Source organism: Danio rerio, chromosome 4 (assembly GCF_049306965.1).
Source record: "Danio rerio strain Tuebingen ecotype United States chromosome 4, GRCz12tu, whole genome shotgun sequence".
NCBI classification, from domain to species: Eukaryota; Metazoa; Chordata; class Actinopteri; order Cypriniformes; family Danionidae; genus Danio; species Danio rerio.
The window spans coordinates 12204552-12230131 of record NC_133179.1 but is presented as its reverse complement, the minus strand read 5'-3'; the positions used below and the strand labels follow the sequence as shown (position 1 = coordinate 12230131).

Genomic DNA, 25580 nt, shown 5'->3' with positions numbered 1-25580 from the left:
TATAAAGAAAGGGTTTTTTTAGCTTTCAGTTTTTTTTCTGAAGCTGTAAATGTTTCTAGTTTGATCGAGGAGGTCTGTTCTTATTTTCCATGATCTAAATAGATACTTCTTTTCGTTCTTCTGTTAGCTATCTCGGAGACGTGTAAAGATCTGTCGGTATAATTTATTAATCAGAGCCCATTGTCGCTGTCTATATGGGATTTGCCGCTGTAAGACAAATCCTGCTCTCATTTCAAGCAAACACTGACATGATCGAATAGATGTAGATTGCCGTTAACTGACAAACCGTTTAGGTATTAATTAGGTTGCAAAACGACTCAATCAGAAACTGTCCAGTCATCAGATTTAAACCAAGACAAGCGTTAAACAAATGTGGCTTTGTGACGACTTTCGGTTGTATTATAATGTGTCCTTTTAGGGTGTGACTGCGGATAGGTTTAGTTGGGTTTCTATGGCTCATATTTAGAGATTGGTTACCCTAAGCACATGAATGACACCTCAAATCATTAGTTCATTAATCATTACATTTCATAATGCTTTAAGGTCCATTTTAAACTGCCGAATTTTAAGTAAGAGAACTTTGACAAATGGTTTAAGACTTTTATTTGTACTTATTATTTATATTTTCCCCTAATTAAATTGTAAGAGATATAAATATTTTTACATTTTTAAGAAGTTACATATTTTGTGGTTGGGTCATTTTGATCTGTACATGTGTGGTATTGGATTAATAACAAAAATATTATTAGTGAAATCGATTTCCCCACTCATTTCTCATGTTTTGGGATAGAATTTTGGAGAAAATGTCAAAAATAATGTATATGAAATAAAAAAGTGGCCTGTTTTTAGACACATTTATATTTATTTATACACCAAACCATTGTTTTATCCTCAAGATATCAACATTTTTCATGTCCAAATAGACTTATACAGATGGATTGCTAAGTAAGCAGATCTATACGATTCCCTGGCAAAAGACGAAAAAGGTGAAAAAGTTCCACAGGATTATTTTAACAATATCTATAACCAAAATAATGTATAATCTTGTGTTTTCTGAACCAAAAACCACCAACTTAAATAACCACCTTGCAATGTCCTCACAAACCACTCAACAACTGCAAAACACCACCACAGAATCAGTTTTGACCGCCTTAGAAACCACATGGCAACTGCCCTGGCATTGGCTTACACAATATGCAGTTATGATTTAGAAACTATGGTAGATTGAAAAGAATTAAATAAATACATATTCAAAGGTGCACAAAAAAAGACCTTGCGTGGTTGTGAAAAGAAATGTCCCCAATTCATAATTATTATGCAGTTTAACTGGTCAATGCTGATTAATCTGGGCTGTGATGAATGTTCAGGGTTTTTATAAAGCCAGTCATAGCTCAAGTAATGTGAAAAGTGGTAGTTCATATTTGAATTGTAAAAAATAAAGGTGACAGTATGGAGTTGTATAAAGGTTTCAGACACAAAAAACTTTCAGTGAAAAGAACCATTTCTAGCATGAAGAACATTTGAATAATCTAAAAAACTTTTGTGTAAAGGAGGCCACATGATGGCTCAGTGGTTAGCACTGTTGCCTCACAGCAAGAAAGTCGCTGGTTTGATTCCCTGCTGGGTCAGTTGGCATTTCTGTGTGGAGTTTGCATGTTCTCCCCGTGTTGGTGTAGATTTCCCTCATAGTCCAAAGACATGTGCTGTAGGGTAATTGAATACACTAAATTGGCTGTAGTGTGAGTGACTGAGTGTGTTTGGATGTTTCCCAGTACTGGGTTGCAGCTGGAGGGGCATTTGGTGTGTAAAACATATGCTGGATAATTTGGCGGTTCATTGCGCTGTGGCAACCCCTGATGAATAAAGAGACTAAGCCGACTTTATTTATTACTTCAGACTGTTTCAACTCACTTTTTTACTGAGGTGACACTGCTCAAAAATAGTATCAATTGGTAAAGTTTTGCTTTAAGGCTCTTACAGGATTTTCCCCATTTGAAAATATCTTGGTACCTTAAAGGCAAGATTAAATTATAAATTCTAAGTATAGTTTTAATACAAGTTCATTTGTCTATCTTTAATATTTGTTGAATACCAGTTAAATTTCATGCATCACGCAGAAACGAGTAAACTTGTTTAGGGGCGGAATAGTCATGTTGGAAATATAGTATGTGATTTTATTAGCCAAGTATTATTAGCAAATAAACTTTCAAAAATGAACTTTTATCATTTGCAGTGCTTTGCTCAATCGACATCCACTGCCAGTGCATTACTGTCTACATGGTGTTTGCTTGTTTTATGATTGAGGAATGAAAGTGAGCCTTAACAGAGCTTAACATGCTTAAGTTTGTTCTCTTGTTTTGAAAAAAAATAAATCAAAGAAGTGATCCTTTCCTTGTCAGGCTGAATCTAGCCATTAAAACAAATCTTTTATTAAGGGTGTGTAATTAATGACAGAATTAACATTTTTGGGTGAATTATCTCTTTAACCTGTAAGATCTACATTCATCTTTAATACACAAATAAAAATATTTCTGATGAAATCCTAAAGCTCATGAAAAAATTCAGAGATGTTCAAAGCCCATAAATTTATCAAGAAGATTGCCAAAACAATCCACATTTTATCAGTGGTTCAGCTGTAATTTGGGTATTTTGTGTTGTTTTATTTGCACATTAAAAACATTTTAGTGCCTTTATAAAATGATGCGTAACACTTCATTTTGATGAACCATTTGAGTATTAGTAGACTGTCTGCTTAATATCTGTTGATACTTCTTCTTTAACAGACATTTGACTGACTATAAGAAACTTTGCAAGTACATGTCAACTTATACTAACCCTAATCCCAACCTAACAGTCTACCTATAATCTAATGAGAATTAGTTGGCATGTAGATGCAATGTAAATTCAACAAACAGACCATCAAAATAAAGTGTGACCAAATTAGAATTTGAACCACTGGCACACTTTTATTTATTTGCTTATATATCTCTGGGTGAATTTTATGACCCTTGCTGTGTCTGAAAGAGTCAGAGAACTCTTAGATCTCATTAAAAATATGTTTGTAAAGACATTATAATTATTGTCTGAAGATGAATGAAAACCTTCGAATGTCATGAGTAACTAATGACAGAATTTTCATTTTTTAGGGAGTGAGCTATCCCTTTAAGTCTCAAGTCAATGTCCTGCCCTTCTTAAATGTTGTTTTTCCACTGCGGCTGCTGTTGTTGTTGTTGTTGTTGCTTAAACATTGGCCAATTTGAGTTAGGCTGATGCAATTCAATGTCATGAATGAGAATCAAATTACTTTCTAAACACCTCTTGTGTCATCACATCTGATTCTCTCAAGGGACGCACATACAAATCTCAAAATATAGACTAGATCAAGCAGGTTGCTCCTGTTCTTATAATCCATTCAGATCTATGTTTTAAGCCTGAACAGATACATAGCCCCCCGGTTTCACAGACAAGGCTTAAGCCTAGTCCTAGACTAAAATGTAAGTCTGAGCTGTTTCAACTGAAATAAAATTGCACTGATTGATTTTTAAATATATCAGTGCCTTTATTTTGTTTCAAGATACACACCAATAATGTTTTTTTTCTAAGCATGTTTGGAAAAATTACTTAAATGTACTAAATGAACTATGGCCTAATCCTGGCTAGTCTAAGCCCTGTCTGTGAAACCGGGCCAGCATGTAATTTAGCTCAGCTTAAGTGCTGTAATGCAAAAATACATATCTTTCTCATATCTTGTGTAAGTGTTTTTAAGAAATATAACTATTTGAAACATTACATGGGGCGTGTTTAGGTCAATTGGAGTTGTACATAATGTACACAGTGTCAAAGAAGATGTTATGCTAGATAAAAAAAAAACATTACATTTGCAAAAATATATTTAGTCTTTTCTCTTCATCACACACACACACACACACACACACACACACACACACACACACACACACACACACACACACACACACACACACACACACACACACACACACACACACACACACACACACACACACACACACACACACACACACACAAACACACACACACACACACACACACACACACACTTTAAGCACTGTATTTTGTTCATAAACATGTATGTGTGTTTAAAACCTGTAAGTGCCATCTGAAAATTTCTTAGCATTTTTCTCAGCCTCTTATGTCTTGATTCAGTAATTTCACTTCTATGGCAAAGAATAGGTTGTTTTCATCTATTTAAACGTGAAATGACCATACCTGCCAACATTTGTCTATGAAAATCCGGAATACTTCGGGGGAGTGGTGGGGATGTCTAGGTGTTGGGGGTGAGGTGTCTGAATGACACAGCTAAGTAACTGTACTATGCACTGGGATTTAGGCAACCGATGCGTTTGGATACTATACGAAAGTCGGCGATCCGGGGGTGTTATAGATTGTACCAAAAAGGAGGTGGTTAGGGTGAAATTACGCGAGTTTTCCGGGAGAAATAACAAAACGGGAGGGTGTCGGGAGATGAGTCTGAAATACACGGGACTCCTGAGAAAAACAGTGTTGGCTGAACATAAACATAAGAGGCAGAGAAAAAAATGCACATTGTAGAAGAAAATGCATTTAAATTCTTCATGCACATTTAGGCCTGTCACGATAAGGGATTATTGTTGTGCGATATATTGTCACTGAAATTGTTGCGAAAAGTGATAATATTGTCATTTTGAGATCATTTTGATATTATAATGATTATATAAGAGCATAATAATGCAAATAGCCACTAATAGATTCTATAACTTGATGTTAAAAAGATAAATGTCCTATTATATATACTATTATATATACTAAATGTCGGTCCAATTTTAAAATTTGACACTGGTGAGAATGTAAATGTCGTTGTAATATGGCTTAATTGTTATTTGTGAATTTGTAAATATATTGCAATGGCAAAAATGATTGAAGTCATCTTCAAATATTGCACGATAAGTCGATATATTGATCATTGTAAGAGGCTTATGTACATCTATTGACAGCTTTCGTAGCTTTTGTTTGGCAACATCTCAGAGTTGTTTTATTATTATTATTTTTTTTAAGTATGTATATTTCAAAGATTCTGCCTGTCTGTTTATCTTACCACAACTTTTACAGCTTTAAATGTTTAAACATTAATGGGAAGTTGCTGATCAGATAAATGCAGTCGTAGTTGAGAAACATTTGACTTAAGTAGCCAGCAAGCATTTTTGGTTTCTAAAAGATGTCTAATAGATGTCTAACAGACATCTAAACATAGTCGTCTTGGCTAAAACAAGGCTAAATTTGGGCTGTGAAAGATCTAATAGCCTAAACTAGACTACTCATCAAATAAACAGAAATGAATGACTACACATATACAGTCTGTCTAATCTGTCTATTTGATGACTACTCTAGTTTTGGGCTATTCTTAGACGTCTATTAGATTATCTCTGACAGCCTAAGTTTAGCCTTGTTTTAGCCAAGCTGTCTACATTTAGATGTCTATTAAATGTCTATTTAACACACAGTTGTTTGCTGGGTAAGGCTGTTTACTAAAGTGATTCTTTGAGGCCGAATGGATTTGAAATGCAAACACATTTTGAATATTGAGGGTTAAGTTTGCCAGTTTTCTACCTGCTTTAACCGTGTGGGAGTTTTGCCGACCTATTGTCAGACTCACCATTGTATGTTTATATCCAGATGTGTGCTGCAGTGCGCTTTGCCTGGTTGTGCAACCAGCATGAATCATTGGGCAATAGGTCATAAAAATAGTTATTCAAAGGAGAACTACACAAGACACTGGACTTTGGAGACCACAGGAGAAATTGCACAGCTGTACCTGTGGCGGTGTGTGTGCGCAAGTGTGTCTTAACAGTTTCATTACCAGAAGAATAGTTGCAACGCAACTGAAACAGAGAATGAGAAGACGCAGAGAGTGATGCGAGAGCTCATTCGAAAAGGGGAAACAGCAATGAACACTTGTCTGTTCTGTTCTCTCTCTTTCTAGCACTTCATGTTCAGCATGACTGGATGGATTGAGGAAGACAGAGTGGAGAAAGACAGAGGTGAGTGAACAACATCCACACACATTTCAGTCTGTTTTTTTTTCTTCCCTATTGGCTGGAGTGTTTACGACTCTTGGACTGACATGGGCTGAGGCTCCTGATTTCCCTTAGGTCTTTTTTATATTGACACAATCATAGTTTGTTGATGAGAGTTGTGGTGCTTTGTATATACAAACTGGCTAAGTGATTGTGGTGAAAACCTTGTGACAGTTTTGATAACACTTTTGTATAATTTAAAATGCGATTATATTATACTCAGTCAAACTTTTCAGCTGAGAAATGACAGCATGCTCAATGCATTCATGGTTACAGTATGTCATATGTCAACTTATGTCATGTTCACCTTTTTAAAGAGCACACGAAAGCTCCTAAAATATTAGATGAGCTATCTTTGAAATGTCAAACACTTCCTCTGTTTGTTCCAAGCCTGTTTGAGTTCCTTATTTCAATTTAATCTAAAAGAAAATATTTAGAAAAATGTTGGGGAAACATTTTTTTTAATGGATGTCAATGGCTACTGGTTTCCAAAATATATGTGTCATTTAAAAGAATAAAAAAATCATGGTTTCAATGGTTTGGAACCACTTGGGGTGAGCAAATAGTGTCGCAAAATCGAGAAAATTGTATATAACATAAATGATATAAGCTGCTTTATGCATTGATGCAATGCTTTTGTAGCACGAATGCATCATTTATGTATTTGGAGAAACGTCTGAGGCAATTTCATTCAATCTAAGTAGCTGAATAGACTCTCAAACTGTAAGAGAGAACAAAAAAGTTGTGTGGAGTCAATAAGTTCATGTGTGTGAGTGTGTGTTTGTGGTTAGAGTGACATGCACAGTCTGAACGGAAGAGAAAGGGCTTTGATGAACACTACCGAAACGCATGATTGGCTAAATGACGTGTCTATCAACTCATGTTTTGTTTGTGGTTGGTTGGTGTGTCCCTGGCCGCGTGCCAGACCTCCTGCGGGGATTTTGCCGCTTTCTTAGGAATCAATGTGCTGTCGTCTGGGGTTTCCGGGGGACGAGGCCTCTCAATCTTTTGAATCTCTTTTCTTGTTTATGACATATCTGCAATGACAAGTTGAGTCAGAGAGGTGGTTTTGTCACTCGACTGAAGGTTTGGAAGGTTAATGAGAAGTACTGCACAAGCTGATTCAGTAGAGAAGCTGTTCAGATATATGTATATGCAAATTAGGTGATGACAGACTGAAGTGGGAGGGGTTTTTAGTTTAGGGGAATGTAGTTTGTGCAAATGTAAATTGTGTTAGGGACAGAAGTTCTGTAGTGGACAGGAGTATATAATATAATATAATATAATATAATATAATATAATATAATATAATATAATATAATATAATATAATATAATTAAAAATAATATTATAAAATAAAATAAAATATGATAAAATATAATACAATACAATATAATATAATATAATATAATATAATATAATTAAAAATAATATTATAAAATATAATAAAATATGATAAAATATAATATAATATAATACAATTTAATATATTATCATATAAAAATATAATATAATTAAAAATAATATAATATAATATAATATAATATAATATAATATAATATAATATAATATATAATATAATTAAAAATAATATTATAAAATAAAATAAAATATGATAAAATATAATATAATATAATACAATTTAATATAATATCATATAAAAATATAATATAATTAAAATAATATAATATAATATAATACAATATAACTTAATATAATATAATATAATATTACATGATATAATATATGATATAATATAATAAAAAATAATACAATTACATTTTATCTAAAATAAAATAAAATACAACATTCTAAAATAAAATAAACATAAAATAAAATAAATAAATACAATAAAAATAAAATATGGTATAAAATAATATAACATAATATATTACCATTAATTATTATTTACATCACTTTACATTACCTGTATAAGCACACTGTTAACAATTTCCTATAGAAGCAGTTTACCAGTAACTTACTGTAAATCAATTACAGCAAAAATACTGTATTTACATTAACAGCATCTTGATTATCGTGATGTATATGTATTTAATGTATTGTATATCTTTACTGTAAAGTATTTTACTCTTTACAGTATTTAATATTTAATATGAACTTTATATGTAATATAACCTGTATTTTACTGTTATGCTGTATGTATATGTATTTACAGTATTGTATATCTTTACTCTAAAAATACAGTAATTGTCACAATGCAACTTTAAAATACAATAACATACTTCATAACAGTAAAATACCGTTCATATTACATATAAAGTTCATATTAAATACCGTGTAATTAAACAAAAATCCTTAACAGCGTATATATAGACAGACAGACATCTTTAGACTTCTTTTTATCGGTGTGCTGTCACTTTAAGAGCATGTAAAAAGCTCATGTATACAAAGGGAAGAAACGGTAATGGGAAAAGTGACAAGGATAAATTATGAGAAAGTATGGAAAATCAGAGAAACCTGGAGTCCTGTCGAGGCAGGGGTGAAGGTGACGCCAAAAAAGAACATTCTTTGGCCGGCTGATGGTTGTTGTAAAAAGACACTCAAGAACACAATGTTCAGCTCTCTGTTTGCCAAGAGGGACCGCAATGATAAACACCAATCACGTGTGTCCAGAAAATGTCACTGAGATCCCCTAAAAAAGTGAACAAGAAGTCTGTTTAAGCTTTCAAAAAATCTATTCAGAGTTTTGTGACAGATCCATTCTGTTTTTTTCTTTCTGCTTTTTGTGTATTTATAAGATAAGCATACTGCTTTCTTGACTGACCAGCACACGCTTTTCCCTCAAGATACAGCGTTGGTTATCATTGGCAGCTCTAAACTGAGAGCTTAAATATAGTGTGGTCAGACTTTTTTCATAATACTAATGTAAAGGATTTCAACAAACACCTAATCCTATGCATTATGAGTGTGTAGCATCCATCGTTGTTACAGATAATGATTGTTGTGGTACTGCTTTTCTATATGGCACATCAAAACTATAATACGAGCTTATATATAGGTTCATGGACATGTTCATCTTTAATTCTATTGCGCCTTTACAGTGTAGATTGTGTAAAAGCAGCTTCACATAGAAGATTGTAGTAAATTGAATCAGTGTCAGTCCAGTTTTCAAGAGTTGAAGTACAGTTCAGTAAACACTGAAGAGCAAATCAATCAATGCGTAGCTCCACAGGTCCCGAACTATGCAAGCCAATAGCCACAGCAGCGAGAAAAAAACTTTACCAATTGGCAAAAGTGAAGGGAAAAAAACCTTGAGAGAAACCAGGCTCAGTTGGGCACAACCATTTCTCCTATGGCCTCCTATACACAAGTGTTACTGAATAGAACAGGTGTCAAATCCAGTTCCTGAAGGGTTGCAGCTCTGCACCATTTAGGTCCAACCCTGCTTCAACTCACTTACCTGCAGGTTTCAAACAAGTCTGAAGGACTTAATTGGTTTGATCAGGTGTGTTTAATTAGGATTGGAACTAAACTGTGCAGAACTGTGGCCCTCCAGGAACTGAGTTTGACACCTGTGCACTGTGTGAAAGGTGTCAACCAAGGTGAAACCAAATTAATTACTTTTATTCCTGACAATACATTAAGCTCTTATTACATTTTTTGATCGAAGTGTCTATTTAATGCATCAGAGTCAGCATACCTTAGCAACATTCATGTTAGCAACTTCTCAGCAACAGCCTATGACACGGAGCATCATGAAGGTGGGATTAGCATATGGAAGTACCGGTCAGTTTCTTCAGAAAATGTAAACTAATTTGATCAGCCTTGCAGTTGTTTTACTGACCACAAGATGGCAACACTTAACCAATCTTGTTTTCCTAAAACTTAAAGGGATGGTTCACCCAAAAATGGAAATGTAATCATTTACTCAGCCATCACCACACACAAAAGAAGATACTTTGAAATATTTTAAAAACAAGAACCCATTGACTTCTGTAGTATTTATGATTTCAATGGTTTCCATCATTTGTTTCAGCAAAATGTCTTTTATAATCAACAGGAACCACTTTAGGGTGAGTAAATGGTAAGTGTTTACCATGGATATATACCTAATATGGCACAGCTCACCACAAAATGAAAGTTCAGTCGTCATTCACTCTACACAAAACAAGATATCATGAACAATGTTGGTCTTCCTTCCCAAGATAATATCATCTTTTATGTTCCTCATTAAAAAAGTCAGTCCTACATGATTGGAACCACATTTAGATGTTTCCATGAGCTGTCCATTTAAAGCTGTGAATTCCAATTCTGAAGAGTCCCCAGCCACGGCTATTGATTTAGCCTCCATGGGCTGCTCTAACCATCCTAATCTTGTTAGCATGCAATCTCCACAACAGAAACTTAAGACATTTTCTGAGCTTAAATGCCAATGAGATTGTGAAAATGCTATTATGATGAAAACATGACGGTGTGTGTGTGTGTGATCCAGTGCCGCAGTGTCATTACCCAGAGCTGAGGGACCGCTCAGCAGTGACAGGCCTTTTAATGAGCCTATTAAGAGAACAGCAAAGACCAGGCTAATACCAGCCGTCATTAGTGACACAGCGGACACAGCACACCCTGGGGAGAGGCTACTTTTGGCAGGCACACTGGGATGGCCAGGATAGGTTGGTTTGGTGTTAACTGGCATCTCCCTGGCATTCAGAAACAGGATGGGCGTTCTCTCATGGCTGCTGTGGTAATTGCTCGGTACGCCAGAAATGTTGTTTTACAACCATCAGGCACAGACCAGAGCGTTCTGTTATAACCGCCTATGTGGGCTGCCCGTCACACAGCATATCTGCATTCGCTTAATGTGGGTTTGGCCTTGCTGGGTTTTATTGGCTTAACAGGAGTATAAACTCGGCAAGGTTGATGCTGTATAGTTCTCTTCTCTCACAGCTCTGAGCTCTGTTCAGCTCGCTGAATAGAGGTTTTTACTGTACTGCTCTTTACAACAAACTCCTCATTCCTTGAAAGCCATCTACCGCCTACATTGACGTGTACGGACTTCAACTGGATTTATTTGACTTCCTAACTAGTGCAGTTTTATTAGAAGCATTTGAAAGGGGTGCTGATTATGTGTATAATATATCTATATAATGTGTTCTGACTTTATAGTCTTAGCATGAATGAATGCTTGATGAAAAAACATGCAGCTCCTAATAGTTATAGAGTTGGAGTTGTGATCATAAGGTGTGTGTTCATGGTGTGTGTGTGTGTGTGTGTGTGTGTGTTCACTGCTGTGTGTGTGCACTTGGATGGTTAAAATGCAGAGCACAAATTCCGAATATGGGTCACCATACTTGGCCACGTTACAACTTTCACTTTAAAAGGCAGACTACAGGAGATATGTCCAGCTGCAGACCTGCAGATCCACACACGTTTCAGCACACACAATCTAGGTAGGGGCGAACCATATGTGGGTAATGATGGATCAGTCTTCTATTTTTTTCTTGTTTGACAGCGACTAACTCCTCAGGAGCTTTATCGCCACCTACTGAATTTCACAAATATGGCGATCGAGACCATCCATGCTGCCATTCATTAGATTAGATAGTTTACGGTTTAGGGTTTCCTATTTCAGTCATTATTTCATTTTTATATCGTAATGATTTTTTGAAAATCTGTGCAGTTTTGGTACTCATTATATGTTAATAAAAATAATTCTAGAGCTCAGACTTGGATGAGCTTGGTGTTTATAGCAGGTTTGGCATGCTGTCCCGGGAGAGAACCCTGAGCTCGGAGTTAATTAGTCAATAAGCATATAAAGGGAGTCCGAGATCAGGTAGGTCTTGAGAGCTCTCCTTAGAAAAGGGAGGAAAAGGAGGAGATGGGGTGGAAGGGGGGATTCTTTCTAAACGAAATAGAGCAGTAGGGAAACATCGGTCTATTTATTGTAAGTTTGGATCAGTCTGATTGTATTGTTACTGATTACGGATGAGAATCCAGCCATGCTCAATCATATCACGTGCTCCTCTCGAAATTAGTTTATAAAACCATGTAACCACATACACAAAGAAAACATAATAGAATGTCTATGTAGGATTAAGAAAGCAAAACTAATTCAGGATCTTAATGTTATAATACTTTGTTAATCTTTTTGTAGTAAAAAAAAATATATATATAAATATAAATATAAATATATATATATATATATATATATATATATATATATATATATATATATATATATATATATATAAGACAATAAAATGTCACATTAAATTGAATTACTATAGTTAATAAATAATTTTATGTATTAAAATTAAAATAGTTATAAACTGATAAACGACTTTATCTTTTTCTAATCTGTAGCAACTGTTCAATAAAACATTGATAAAAAAAAGTTATTAGAAAATTAAGCAAATAAATACTATTGAATCATGGGAGTAAAATATTGATATAGTGTTAAACATTTATTAAACGGTGTTATACATCTATTAAAAAAGTATTTTTATCTGTCTTGATCGTCAAAAGAACTCCCTTGCTGTAGTAGCTAATGAACAGATAGTGATGGCTCTTAAGAGATAACTACTTAGTAGGAGCATATCTATGGTGCCGATTTGGATTAGTCAATTGACTTAAGTTGCATGTTTTTGGACTGTGGTAGGAAACCGGGGAACCTGGGGGAAACCCATGTGACCACGGAGAGAACATGTAAACTCCGCATAGAAATGTTGGCTGGCTTAGTAAGGACTAGAACCAGTGACGTTCTTGCTGTGAGGCCCTAACCATTGGGCCTCTGTGCCACAAATCTAGGAAAGGGGGAGAAGTAGGGATGGGAAGAGGGGATTTTTCAAAACGAAGATGGCTGTTATATGGAACTTAGGGTATTTATAGTGGCTTATGAATCATCTGAGTGCGGAATTATAAACTAAATAATGCGGGAATTGTGAATTTTTGCAGCTGGATATTATTGGACTACAGGACTGTTTGTGCTGCCATCTACTTTTTTTATATGTGCAAAACTAAAAAAAGAAAGAAAAGAAAAAGCTTTTTCATTTTTTGGTATATTGTTGTCTTGTAAACCTTACCACAAGCATGATAAAGAACATGTACGTGCAGGCTTGCTCGCTCATAATGAATCGGCATTCCCCTTTATAAAGCTCGTAAATTTCAGCTAATGCATTTAACTCATTAATACTGCGACATTGTTATGAGTCTATTAGAGTCTCACATTTACAGAGATGAACACAGTACGCTCGGGTCGATCCATATTTAGTCATATCTGCTGGTCTAATATTGACTTGGTGTCATCAAAAAGTAATGTCTTGACTGAACTTCTGAGCAAGCGATACTAAAAAGGATGAGCTTGTGGACAGGGAGCCGTGTGCGGTGGGATGGCCATTATGTTAACGTCTTTTAAACGGTGACAGATCACAGTGGTGATGAGAAACTGACTCATCAGTTTTATGAGACTCCGAGCGCTATGGAAAGACTTGACCTCATAGGAGGAGAGCACTTCAGATTATGTCAAGTGCACAAATGCACCCCTGCAAATTGTGTGTGTGTGTTCATGCTAGAGGACTGTAAGGTGTGAAAGTAAGACCGACATTTTAATATTCTCACTGATTATACAGCATGGATGCTTCTAAACATCAGTGGAGCGGTAAAATTACACACCTTAGATAGTGGCGGCTTTCTTGTAACCCTGAAAATAGGGGGTTATTTACGTGTTTGTATGTTGTTGCACAAAATGCAATTGCAGCGGTTCTTGCTGAGACAAGCACAGCTATTACTGTTTTTCACACTTAGGCTTATAGGTTTGAACACCTACATGGAAACTTGTGAGTATTAAATGCTAAGTAGCTGAGAATTTTCTCATGACAAACAATAAAACACAATCCCATGGATTTACGCTTAAAAAACGTAAATATGATATTGAGTAGGGAGTGGGGCTTTCTTTTTGCAAATCACTTTACACCAAATGTGGAAGTGTAATAATTCAAACTCAAACAAAAAGTGCTCAGGTGTCGCTTAAAGAACGTGTCGGTGCTCTTTGGATACGAGATTCATCAGAATAAGCAGCAAAAATCAGTCCAAGGCACTCAAAAAATGTGGAAAAAATATTAAAAAGCCTTTATTCACATGGCTAATCCTTAAAAAAACCTACGTGTTTCGGCTAAGAACTGTCTTCATCAAAGTAACAATGATCATGACTCATTAGAATATCTAAACCAGGGGTCACCAAACTTGTTCCTGGAGGTCCGGTGTCCTGCAGATTTTAGCTCCAGCCCTAATCAAACACACCTGAACAAGCTAATAATCAAGGTCGTACTAGGTATAATTGTATAATACTGTCATTTTTAACCTAGCCGTCCTATCACGATGGAGTAGAGGCGGGGCAAATACAACTCTGATTATTGGTGACATACATGCGGTCATATTTGACAGTTAGAAACAAACTTTCTGCATAATTAGATACTAGTAGTCCTTACCAACGGGTATTCATTCCAACCTAAAGCCAAAGTTTGCTAACAAAATTAAGGTGCATTTCCATCTAGTTGTTACAAAGTCCTTTTAAGGCAAGTCAGTTCACTCGGCAGATATGTCAGAGTTTATTCGGCAAATGCATTTACATATCCCTTATTCGCATTAACCATTGTTCAAATTTGGTATTTTCAGCAGTCCTTTCTCATGCGATACATTAAATGTGCACTAACACAAAGCAATGGAAATCCAGCTAACGTTTGTGAAGACAATATCGTGAGCAATAAAGTATTTGGTGGTTGTTTAAACAGGTATTGCTGGTTCCTTTTAATCACTAATAATTAAACACTGTCTGTTCAAGCTCCTGTTTCTTTTCTGACTTTCAAACAATGGCCTGAGATAAGTGTTGACGCCTTGTGCAAAAACAAGTGCATGTGCGGATTACACAGATTCGTAGTAAGTGTAAATTCAAAAGCATTGTTTGGGCTTAAGGGTTGCACGGTGGCTCAGGGGTTAGCAATGTCGCCTTACATCAAGAAGGTCACTGGTTCAAGCCTCGGCTGGGATTTCTGCGTGGAGTTTGCATGATCTCCTCGTGTTGGTGTGGGTTTCCTCCGAGTGCTTCGGTTTCCCCCACAAATCCAAAGACATGCGCTATAAGTGAATTGGATGAACTAAATTGGCCGAAGTGTATCAGTGCGAGGGGGGATGAGTGTTTCCCAGTAATGGGTTGCGGCTAGAAGGCCATCCGCTGTGTAAAACATGCTGAAATAGTTGGCGGTTCATTCAGCCGTCGCAACCCCTGATAAATAAGGGACTAAGTCAAAGAAAAATGAATAAATGTAAACAAATTAACAGTAAATTCACATTTTAGAGGGTTAAGTTGAATTACAGGGGGGTTAGAAGGGGTTTGACCCCCCTAATTTACACTTGATCCTGCCTAAACAACGCCAAAATAAGATGTATGTGTGGGTCAGCGCTTTAAATAGTGAGAAATTGTTTGCTTTGTATCACGCTATACATGAAGAGAATAAACTAAATTGGTTGTAGTGTTTGAGTGTGTATAGGTATTTTCCAGTATTGGGTTGTGGCCGGAAAAGCATCCGCAGTGTTAAACATATGCTGGAATAGTTGGCGGTTCATTCCGCTGTGGTGACCTCTGAAATAGAGACTAAGCCGAAAGAAAATGAATGAATGTTTGGGTTTAAGATTCACACAGGCAGCTTCTTTAATTGCAAACAAAGACTCTCAGCTGAAAAGAAAATCCTGCTCTGCATTTTTGAAAGAGTGCATGGCGCATTCAGCTTGTTTAAAACATTTTAGTGGGCAATCAACAACCATCAACATCATAAAAGGACAGCGATTGATCCACTTAACCACATAAACTTCATATGCAAGCACATGTTAAAATCAACAAGCGAAATGCACTTCAAACCTCGAAGAACACAAACGAACTTTTTGAGCTTGTCTACGCTGCTGAAGCTTAAATATTGCGCAAACACATCTCATCCTTGTGTCATTTCACAGTATGTATAATTGAATGCATTTATCTCTATGGTTACGGATGAATAAACCTTGGGGCCTCAATTATTCAACAAATGAAGAGTTAGAAGGTCTGTTATCTGACGAAGTTACATAATTTGCTGGATAATGGATGTTCTTGATCTTTAACACAGGGAAATATATAAATATTGACTTTCAGACGACAGTTTCTGCACTGAAAAGTAGCCATTAGCGGAGCTTCGTGTTTCTGTAAGAAAGTGTGTATATGACTGGTCAAGGTTAGTTGGATAAGAAGAGCATGTTTGGGTGGTTGCCAGGACACTGCTGTATGTTGTAGTGATATTAGTCCTAGCAAACCTCCTCATGCGAACAGTGCGTCATAGCAGATCCCAGTGGTTTCAGGGGACACTGTGAAGTTCACCAGTGTGGCTGATCCATGGACTTGCCAAAAGAGGTGATAAATACCCTCATTACTTGTGTGTGCGTGTGTGCGCAATGACTCCTTTGTTTACCTGGCCTGAGGAACGTCAGGAATGCCTTGTGGTTGTGTAGGCGAGTGTTGCATGATGGTACGCGTCGTGAAACAGGGTCATTATGGCATTCTGGCCCTTTCCCATACCACACCTTTACTTCAGATGAGCAGCACTGCCGACAGAAAGGTTTCATCCACTGTTTTGACAGGCACCAGTGAGAAAGTAAAGAGCTGGACTGATCTCAAAACATAGCTTATGGTTGCTAATGCCAAGACAAGTAGTTCAAACTACAACACGTTAACCTCGCCCCCACTCAAAGCTGATTTCGGGGAAAAGAACTACAGTGGGTGTTCAAACTTCTCTGACAATATAATTTTACTTTAAACAAATAAAAATTTAAAATCAGTTCATTTAAATGCGATTGTGAGATTTGACCCAATCAACTGTAAATACAATTAAATAAAAAAACGTATACGTACACTACCTGACAAAAGTCTTCTTGTAGATTCTAGTTGTAAGAGCAAATAATAACTTGACTTCTATTTGATCATTTGGAAAAGTGGCAGAAAGTCAATTTTCCCATGAATCGTCTGTTGAACGGCATCCTAATCATCAAGACCTTTTGGAATTATCATAGACCCGAGATTCTCACAGAAATCAGTCAAGTTTGGTGAAGGAAAAATCATGGTTTGGGGTTACATCCAGTATGAGGGCATGCGAGAGATCTGCAGAGTGGATATCAACATTAACAGCCTGAGGTATCAAGACATTTGCGCTGCCCATTACATTACAAACCACATGAGAGGGCAGATTGTTCAGCAGGATAGCGCTCCTTGTCATACTTCAGCCTCCACATCAAAGTTCCTGAAAGCAAAGAGGGTCAAGGTGTTCTAGGATTGGCCAGCACAATCACCAGAACATTATTGAGCATGTCTGTGTCACGACACCAGAGAGAGAGAGGATCAAATTAAAAATCAATTTATTAAAGAACAGAAGTAATGTATCAAAGGATACGAAAAGGCTAGAGAACACGAGAAAAGCAGAGTCCAAAACAAAGAGTGCCAACTGGCCAAACGAAGTCATCATCCAACGAACAGAACGCAGAGAATCCTGAGAAACAAACAAGACAAGCACAAGAACAAACAACGGACTGATAACCAGCAGTAACCACAGACTGAATATATAGCTAGTGAAACCGGGATCAGCTGGAGGATGCTGATTAAGTCAGCTGACTTGATAGCATGCTGTCAACACAAAAAGGTAAACAAACACACACACACTAGCACACCACAACACACATGTTATGCGTCATGCCTTACAGTCCAGTCAGGGGTAAAATGAAGGAGGAGGCATTGAAGATGAGTCCAAAGAATCCTAATGAATTCTGGGAGACCTGCAAGAATACTATCTTTGCTGGAGCAATTCCACAAGGAGCAGGCACTGGAAGACTAGTCAGGATAGAGGGAAAGATGAATGCAGCAATGTACAGAGACATCCTGAATGGAAACCTGCTTCAGAGTGCTCATGACCTCAGACTGGGGCGACGGTTCATCTTCCAGCAGGACAATGACCCAGAGCACACCGCCAAAACATCAATGGAGTGGCTTCATAACAACTCGGTGAACTCTGTGAGTGGCCCAGCCAGAGCCCAAACCTAAATCTAATTGAATATCTCTAGAGAGATCTGAAAATGGCTGTACACAGTCACTTCCCATCCAACCTGATAGAGCTTGAGAGATACTGCAAAGAGGAATGGGCAAAAATTCCCAAAGACAGGTGTGCCAAGCTCGTGGCATTATATTCAAAAAGACTTGAGGCTGTGATTGCTGCCAAAGGTGCATAAACAGGAAAATGTTTGAGACTTCATCTTTGACTCAAATTAGATTATTAATTAATGACACCACTATATTGCTGATAATGAATAGTAGAAACACTTTTCTACAAGCTCTTTTTTTTTTTTTGCACAACATTATCTTTCAGGCTAATTACATTTACAATATATACCCCTTTGTTTTTATATTCATATTATTTTCCAGTAAAAATGTCCTTATTTGTCCTGTTATCGGTGACAATTACAGCTAAACTGATGGTGGATTCCCATGTGAGGTCTTGTTGTGATGTTGGAGGCTCTGGGATAACCAAGTGTCAAAGGATGAGGGTTGATTAAACAGCAGGAGCACAAGGAGGAAGTGTCCAATTCTGTCAGATTCCTACAGAGCGAGTAGCTAGATGGTTGTGGGTAGTGACGGACAAATGAGGCTTCAGTAAATGCGAAGGATCAAGTGACTCACTCGCTAGTGAAGGAGGATGGGATGCAGGACTGGGTGAAGGGTCATCCAAACACACGCACATACACACACACTCAGTTTTATCCCTTGCATTCCTGAGGGAAATTACTGTAGTATGAGTCGAGTGTCCTAGCCTGTGATCCCGTCCCATTGCGGCGCCACTGTTGACTGCGCCTGCCCTTGTGTGAGGTCTGCCACCGGATTCCTGTCCCGTGAGTGGAAACGGCACCTGCAACACTGACCGCTTTGCTTTTCTTGTTAATGGATCCATTCTGTTGTGGCGATGAGCAAGTGCACTTGTGGAATTCCCCTCCCTGAGTAACAAAAGACTCAGAAAAAGAGTGAAATGGCCTTTACAGATATTAAACTTTCATTTTCGTTCTCAGAATTAGCTCTGCCGGGACATTTCAGTCATTTGGCTTTCACTTTTAGTTGACTTATTAAGCATATTTTAGGTTGCGATTCTCTGCATACTTGTGGTCTAGATAGATGACACATAAACCAGGACTTGTGTAAGAAAGACAGTCGCATGTGCAAGCATCGATGAGCAACAGGATGTTTTAACGATTGATTGGGGTCTAATTATATTGCCTCGCCCACTTTAAATTGTCAGATTTCACTCCTCTTAACGTGAAAGTTCTCCCTAAAAAGAAAACTTGCTGTTAATTTACTCTTTAATACTCACGGGGCTATCATTATGTGACAGGAAACTTCAGAATGTTGTGAATGCACATGTGAATATGGATTAAAGGTAATCATGCTGTAAAACACTTTCGGTTTCTTGCACAGACTGATCGGTTCACTTCCGAAGAACTTGATGGATCGCCTGAAGCCATTCTCAAAGTACCACTTTCCTGCAGTTTTATTAATCACTAGAAGCCATAGTTCAGATTCTCTCACTGAATTGATTTTGGATTGCTTTAAGGATAACTAAGGGTGGGATGGTGGCTCAGTGGTTAGCATTGTCGCCTCACAGTTAGAGGGTCACTGGTTTGAGTCCCGACTGGGCCAGTTAGCAGTTCAGTGTGGAGTTTGAATGTTCTCCCAGTGTTTGTATGGGTTTCCTCCACAGTCAAAAGACATGTGCTATGAGTAATTTATTAAATTGAATAAACTAAATTGGCTGTATGAGTGTGAGAGTGTATGGGTGTTTTCCAGTAATGATTGTTGCTGGAAAGGCATCCGCTATGTTAAACATATGGTGAAATAGTTAGCAGTTCATTCCGCTGTGGCGACCCCTGATAAATAAGTGAATAAGCCGAAGGAAAATGAATAAATGTGAACAAATTAACAGTAAATTTACATTTTTTTTTTTGGGGGGGGGGGGGGGGGGGGGTGAATTATCAGAGCAAGCCAAACATTAAGAATGATCTGGTTCAGGGTGTGAATTACAGGGGTTTTTGGAGAAGTTTGACCCCCCTAATTAACGCTTGATCCTCCCTGAAGGACATCCAAACAAAATATGTGTGACTCAGTCTTTTAATTAGTGAGAAATATTTTGATCTGTATATTAAATAGTAATATTAATAACTTAAAAAATTAAAATAGTAAATTATATATAATATATATATATATATATATATATATATATATATATATATATATATATATATATATATATATATATATATATATATATATATATATATACACACACACACACCTGATCACCCCTATAATGGTTCATACCAAAATCGAGACCCACAGCCTGATAATGTACTGAACTAGGGGTGCATTTCCGAAAACCATCGTTAGCCAACTAAGGACGCAAGTTTCGTTGTTATAAACATAGTTCGTTGATTTGGCGTTTCCCAACGCAAACTGTTTCCACTTCTGAAGCTGTAGTTAGAAACATAGTTCCTGTCTGTGTTCTATTCCCAGTTATCCCCTTTATGCCATGTTGGGGGTTGGTGCGGTGGATGTTGGAGGGGTGTCGCGGATGAAAGTGAGCAGGGAGGGGGTGTCGCGGTCGAAAGTGAAGAGAGTTGGGAAGTCGTGGAAAAAAGTGAAAGTGAACAGCGGACGGGGTAGGAGGGCAGTTGAGGAGGGGGATCGGTAAAATGAGGTGCTGGATCCAGATCCGGTGTGTTCCGGCACAAATTAAGCCCTGCTGCTAGTACATGAAAGTTAAACAGTAGTGCAATCTTTAATGGTACGCCATTTATTGGTGCAAGAATGCAAACTTGTCACCATTTGTTTGAATCAGGGGTGTCCAAACTCAGTCCTAGAGGGCCAGTGTTCTGAGTTCAGCTTCAACTTGTTTCAACACGCCTGCCAGGAAAGTTTTGTAGTATATCTAGTAGGAGCTTGATTAGCTGGTTCAGGTGTGTTTGATTAAGGTTAGAGCTAAACTCAGGACACCTGCCCTTCAAGACTGAGTTTGGATATCCCTGGTTTAAATCATAGGTCTCAGACTCAATTCCTAGAGGGCCGCAGCTCTGACCAGCCCTAATCAAACACAGCTGATGCAACTAATCAAGGGGTTCAAGACTACCAGAGACTATTAAGCAAGTGTGAGGTGGTTGGAGCGAAACTATGCAGAGCCGCTGCCCTTTAGGATTTGAGTTTGAGACCATTGGTTTAAATTAAAAATAACGTATCTTTGACAATCATACATCTACTGAAATAGCTAATCATAGGTTACTGTAGACGACAGAATACAGTCCTTCAAAACACTGAAAACTTATAAATAAATATGATGTTATTGGATTAAGTATGCAAATTCCGTTCACTGAAGTATGTATTACCGAAACCGAACATTACCAAAAATGTGGACTTAAGGTTTTTCACTTTTAGTGTGGACAGATTGCTTATCTAGGTTAGGCTGGTGTTATGACTGTTAGGTTTGATGTGTAATTTGGGTTACGAGCATTCCTTTGCTGCCGCAAATGGATACCGTAGCTGCACCATACGAACTGTATCTCATTAGCTTTTACTGAAGTAGCGGTGTTACTCTTTAACTAGTTTGGGCAAAACTTTCCCTCAAGCTTTCCAGATGATTACAAGCTGTGAGCAAAATGAAAAAAAGAGAGACATTTTTCTTCAAAACATCTGTTGTAGTGACAACTTGTTTTTGATTGAGCTCATCCATTTCCATCAGCCCTCCCTTTCCCTTTCAGCAAATGTGACGTGTCCTCAACCTCAAAACAACGCTGCAGAAGCAAGGAAACAGCACGCCCCAGTGGCCGCATTAGTATTGCGGCTACGAATGAATTAGTGCTTGATAGATGACACATGGAGCATTTACTGAAAGAGGCCGAGAGAGAGAAGGGGAGGGAGGAGGGAGGGAGAGAAAGTGAGATTGGCTTGCCTGCGGACTCATTTGGCAGGAATCGCTTTACTGGATGTGTCGTATATGACTGTGCAAAACACACACACACACACACACACAGACGCAGTGAGTGAAAGTAACAGAAGAGGCTGCTTGGGATCACTTTGCTGAGGAAAGTAGAGCAGGAAAGGTTCCTTCATGGGAACTTCTTGGATTCTCTCTCAGGAGTAGTGGGATGGGGAACGAAGTCAGAAGATGTCTGCGTGACAGTGAGTGCTATTTTTCAGATCTGTGAATCATTAATGGTTGATGTTTGAAGATTTTATTGAGAGATGTTGTGTGCTTGTATCTTCCCGGCTGCCATTGTGTTTATTGGACCAGAAGGCTTCAGGGTACAGGTGTACTGGCATCCGAGTAAGTAGCTAGCTGCTGTTTAGTTGATTTAATAAATCGAGTGTGCATTATCAGATTCCTTTAGAAGATGATAATATACAAGAGTGACTCACAAAAGGTTTACCTTTACCGGTATGAGTGTTTCTCTGTCGGTATGAGTGTATGAGGGAAATACCAACTCATGATCTTAGCATCAGTCAAGCTACAAGAACAGAAACTGAAACTCAAAATATATAGATGTTTGTGAGAATGTGAGCTCTCTAATCGTTTTACTTTTTTAATGCTAATAGTCTCTTTGGGGAATTCAGAACACTTTAAACCAAGTCTACTATTTTAAGAAATGCAAATGCGCAGTTTGAAACAGTGTGCAGTATTTAAATACAACTTCCTGACAGCGATGATTGTTGAAAGACTGCTGATTTACTAACAGTTTCCTTTTTTCATTTGGTCATGGACATAATTGTGTATTATTCGTTGTATGAGCTCGTCTTGTAGCATCTGCCCACGCTTTGACTTGTGGAATTGCTGCTGTAGGTGTGGCCAGGACGCACCTTGACCTATTATGTCCACCTGCCCACCTGTAAATCTTTATCGGCTTTATTACCACCTTTATCACCAACCACGCAGACACTATACTTGTTTTTTTACACTACAATCTTTTTTTATTTTACTGTTTCTTCAGTTTCTAAAAAACTGTGAAATGTAAGTGTGACTAACAACATTAATACATTATATTTAGCTTTTTTAAACTTAGTAAGGTGCACTGTGGGGTATTTTTTAAATAGCATTAAAGAAATTTGTGTATAAATATTCATGTGTGTCTACAAAATAAAAATACTCAACCCTAATAATTGAATAGGAACAGTAATAAAGGCATACTACAACAATCAATCAATCAGTCAATCAATGAAACAGTATGATTTTTAGTCGCACTTTATTTTGATGGTCCGTTTGTTGAATTTAAATGAAGTTTCACAAACTAATTTCGAGAAGAGCACGTGATATGATTGACTGCAGCTGGCCACTCATCTACACTCATTGGCAAGCCAATGACCCAAGATCCAAACTCACTATAAATAACCTAGCTAAGATCTACTCCCTTATCTTCGTTTCCCGAAGAAACCCCCCATCCACCCCTTCTCCTCCTTTCCTCTTTTGCCGAGGGGAGCTCTCGAGAACACCTGACCTCATACTTTCCTCACATGCTTTATGGACCTGGCGGGAGCCCTGGGCTCAACTATCTCCGAGCTCAGGGTTCTCTCCCGGGACAGCATGCCAAACCTGCTAACTTGCTAACAAGTTGTCAAACAGTATCTAAGTGTGAACTCTTGAAATTATATTGCATCTACATGCCAACTAATTCTGGGTTTCTGGGATTCTAGGTTGGGGTTAGGATAAGGGTAATTTGACATGTACAAAGTTTCTTATAGTCAGTTAAATGTCTGCTAAAGGAGCACTATCAACAGATATTATGTAGACAGTCTACTACTACTCAAATGGACCATCAAAATAAAGTGTTACCTGATTTTCTGAATAATATGGCTAGCAAAATGTAATAAATAAAATATATTTCGAATAACGTTTGTGTCCATCCAATGGAAGTCTATAGTGCAGGGTTGCCAAAACTTTTTATAATAAAGGGCCAAAAACCAAACTTGAACGTGGGTCGAAGTTAAATATAACAAACTGTATTACATTAAATTTGCTATGCGTAATTTCCTAATTTACTTGCATATTATCTAAAAATAACTAGAAAACATTGCTTTAAAACATATATTAACATTTTATTTTAACATTTTATAATGGAAAAAACATAAACAACCCTGTTTATAACAATGGAGTTGATTGCTGAATAAACTAGTCGAGCTGCTCCTGCCTTTGCCTTGATTTGCTTGCAGATGTCTTGTGCATTGTCCTCTATCTGTCAAGTGCCAGTATTTACATTTAAAAGTCTGATTCATTTACAACATTTAAACAAAGAAACAAAAGGTTACATTAAATTCAAAAAAGACGATCTTTGTCAAAGGCATTCCCCCCTCTCTTTTCAGATGGGATGGCTGGCCAAACCAAAGGTTACCACGGGCCAACTTTGGCAGACAGGCCCTACTTTTGGGCACCTCTGCTATAGAGTCTTTGGATCCCATTGACATCTACTGTATTTTTGGGCGAAATGTTGTTTACCCTCTGGGTGTAATGTAATAACTTGTTTGTACCTGGTATTAAGATGCTTGGGGCATCACGGTGGCACAGAGGGTAGCACAATCGCCTCACATCAAGAAGGTCGCTGGTTTGAGCCTCGGCTGGGTCAGTTGGCATTTCTATGTGGAGTTTGCATGTTCTCCCCATGTTCGCGTGGGTTTCCTCCAGGTGCTCCGGTTTTCCCCACAAGTCCAGAGACATGTGCTATAGGTGAATTGGGAAGGCTAAATTGGCGGTAGTGTATGTGTGTGAATGAGTGGGCATGGATGTCTCCCAGTGATGGGTTGCATAAAACATGTTGGATAAGTTGAAGGTTCATTCTGCTCTGGCCACCCCAGATTAATAAAGGGACTAAGCCAAAAAAGAAAATGAATGAATGAATGAAGATGCTTTATGGTAAGTTGGATCACAAAAGTAGATAGAACGACACATTCCTGACTTGTTAGTCCGCTTCGAACACGTTACTTATTGTTTTGAGGGTCGGTGAACTGGTGAATGAAGTTTCGATATGAATTTGAACTTGAAAAGCGATAAGGGAAAACTAGCAAAAGTTTTTGTTTCTGCTCTAATAGCTCCAATCTATCCTGAATGCTGTTGTCAGAGAAAAAGGCAACCTTTACATTTTGCCGCCTTCAAACCAAACTTAATTTCCGAGAGGAAACTTTAAAACTTGTCTTGCTATCCTGCTTCAATAACACATTCAGTAATTTTTAAGATGTGTGTCAATCTGGTAAGATTGGTTTAGAGTATTACTGGGAGTTGTTAAAGTAACCTTGTTTACTCCTGTATTTATCGTCATCCCCCCACTCCAATGATTGGGTGTTTAGATGCATTTTTGTCATTCCAGAGTAAACAAGTCATAACTTTACAGAAAGCAAATTAAGTGCGATCAAACTAGTAGGATGTCTTAAGTTTGTGTACAGAG

General features: G+C 37.5%; 1 protein-coding gene across 3 annotated transcripts in view; it reads right to left on the bottom strand.

Annotated features, from left to right (window-relative positions):
- Positions 1 to 6049: 6049 nt before the first annotated feature.
- Positions 6050 to 25580, bottom strand: part of asb13a.2 (ankyrin repeat and SOCS box containing 13a, tandem duplicate 2) — a 170071-nt gene continuing 150540 nt past the window's right edge. The window contains exons 9-10 of one of the 3 annotated variants that reach the window (XR_012401611.1): positions 8571 to 8745; positions 6050 to 7129 (exon numbers count right to left, since the gene is read on the bottom strand). The gene's annotated coding sequence lies outside the window, so the exon portion shown is untranslated. The remainder of the gene's footprint in view (positions 7130 to 8570; positions 8746 to 25580) is intronic. The other 2 variants (XR_012401614.1, XR_012401613.1) reach the window with 2 other exon arrangements.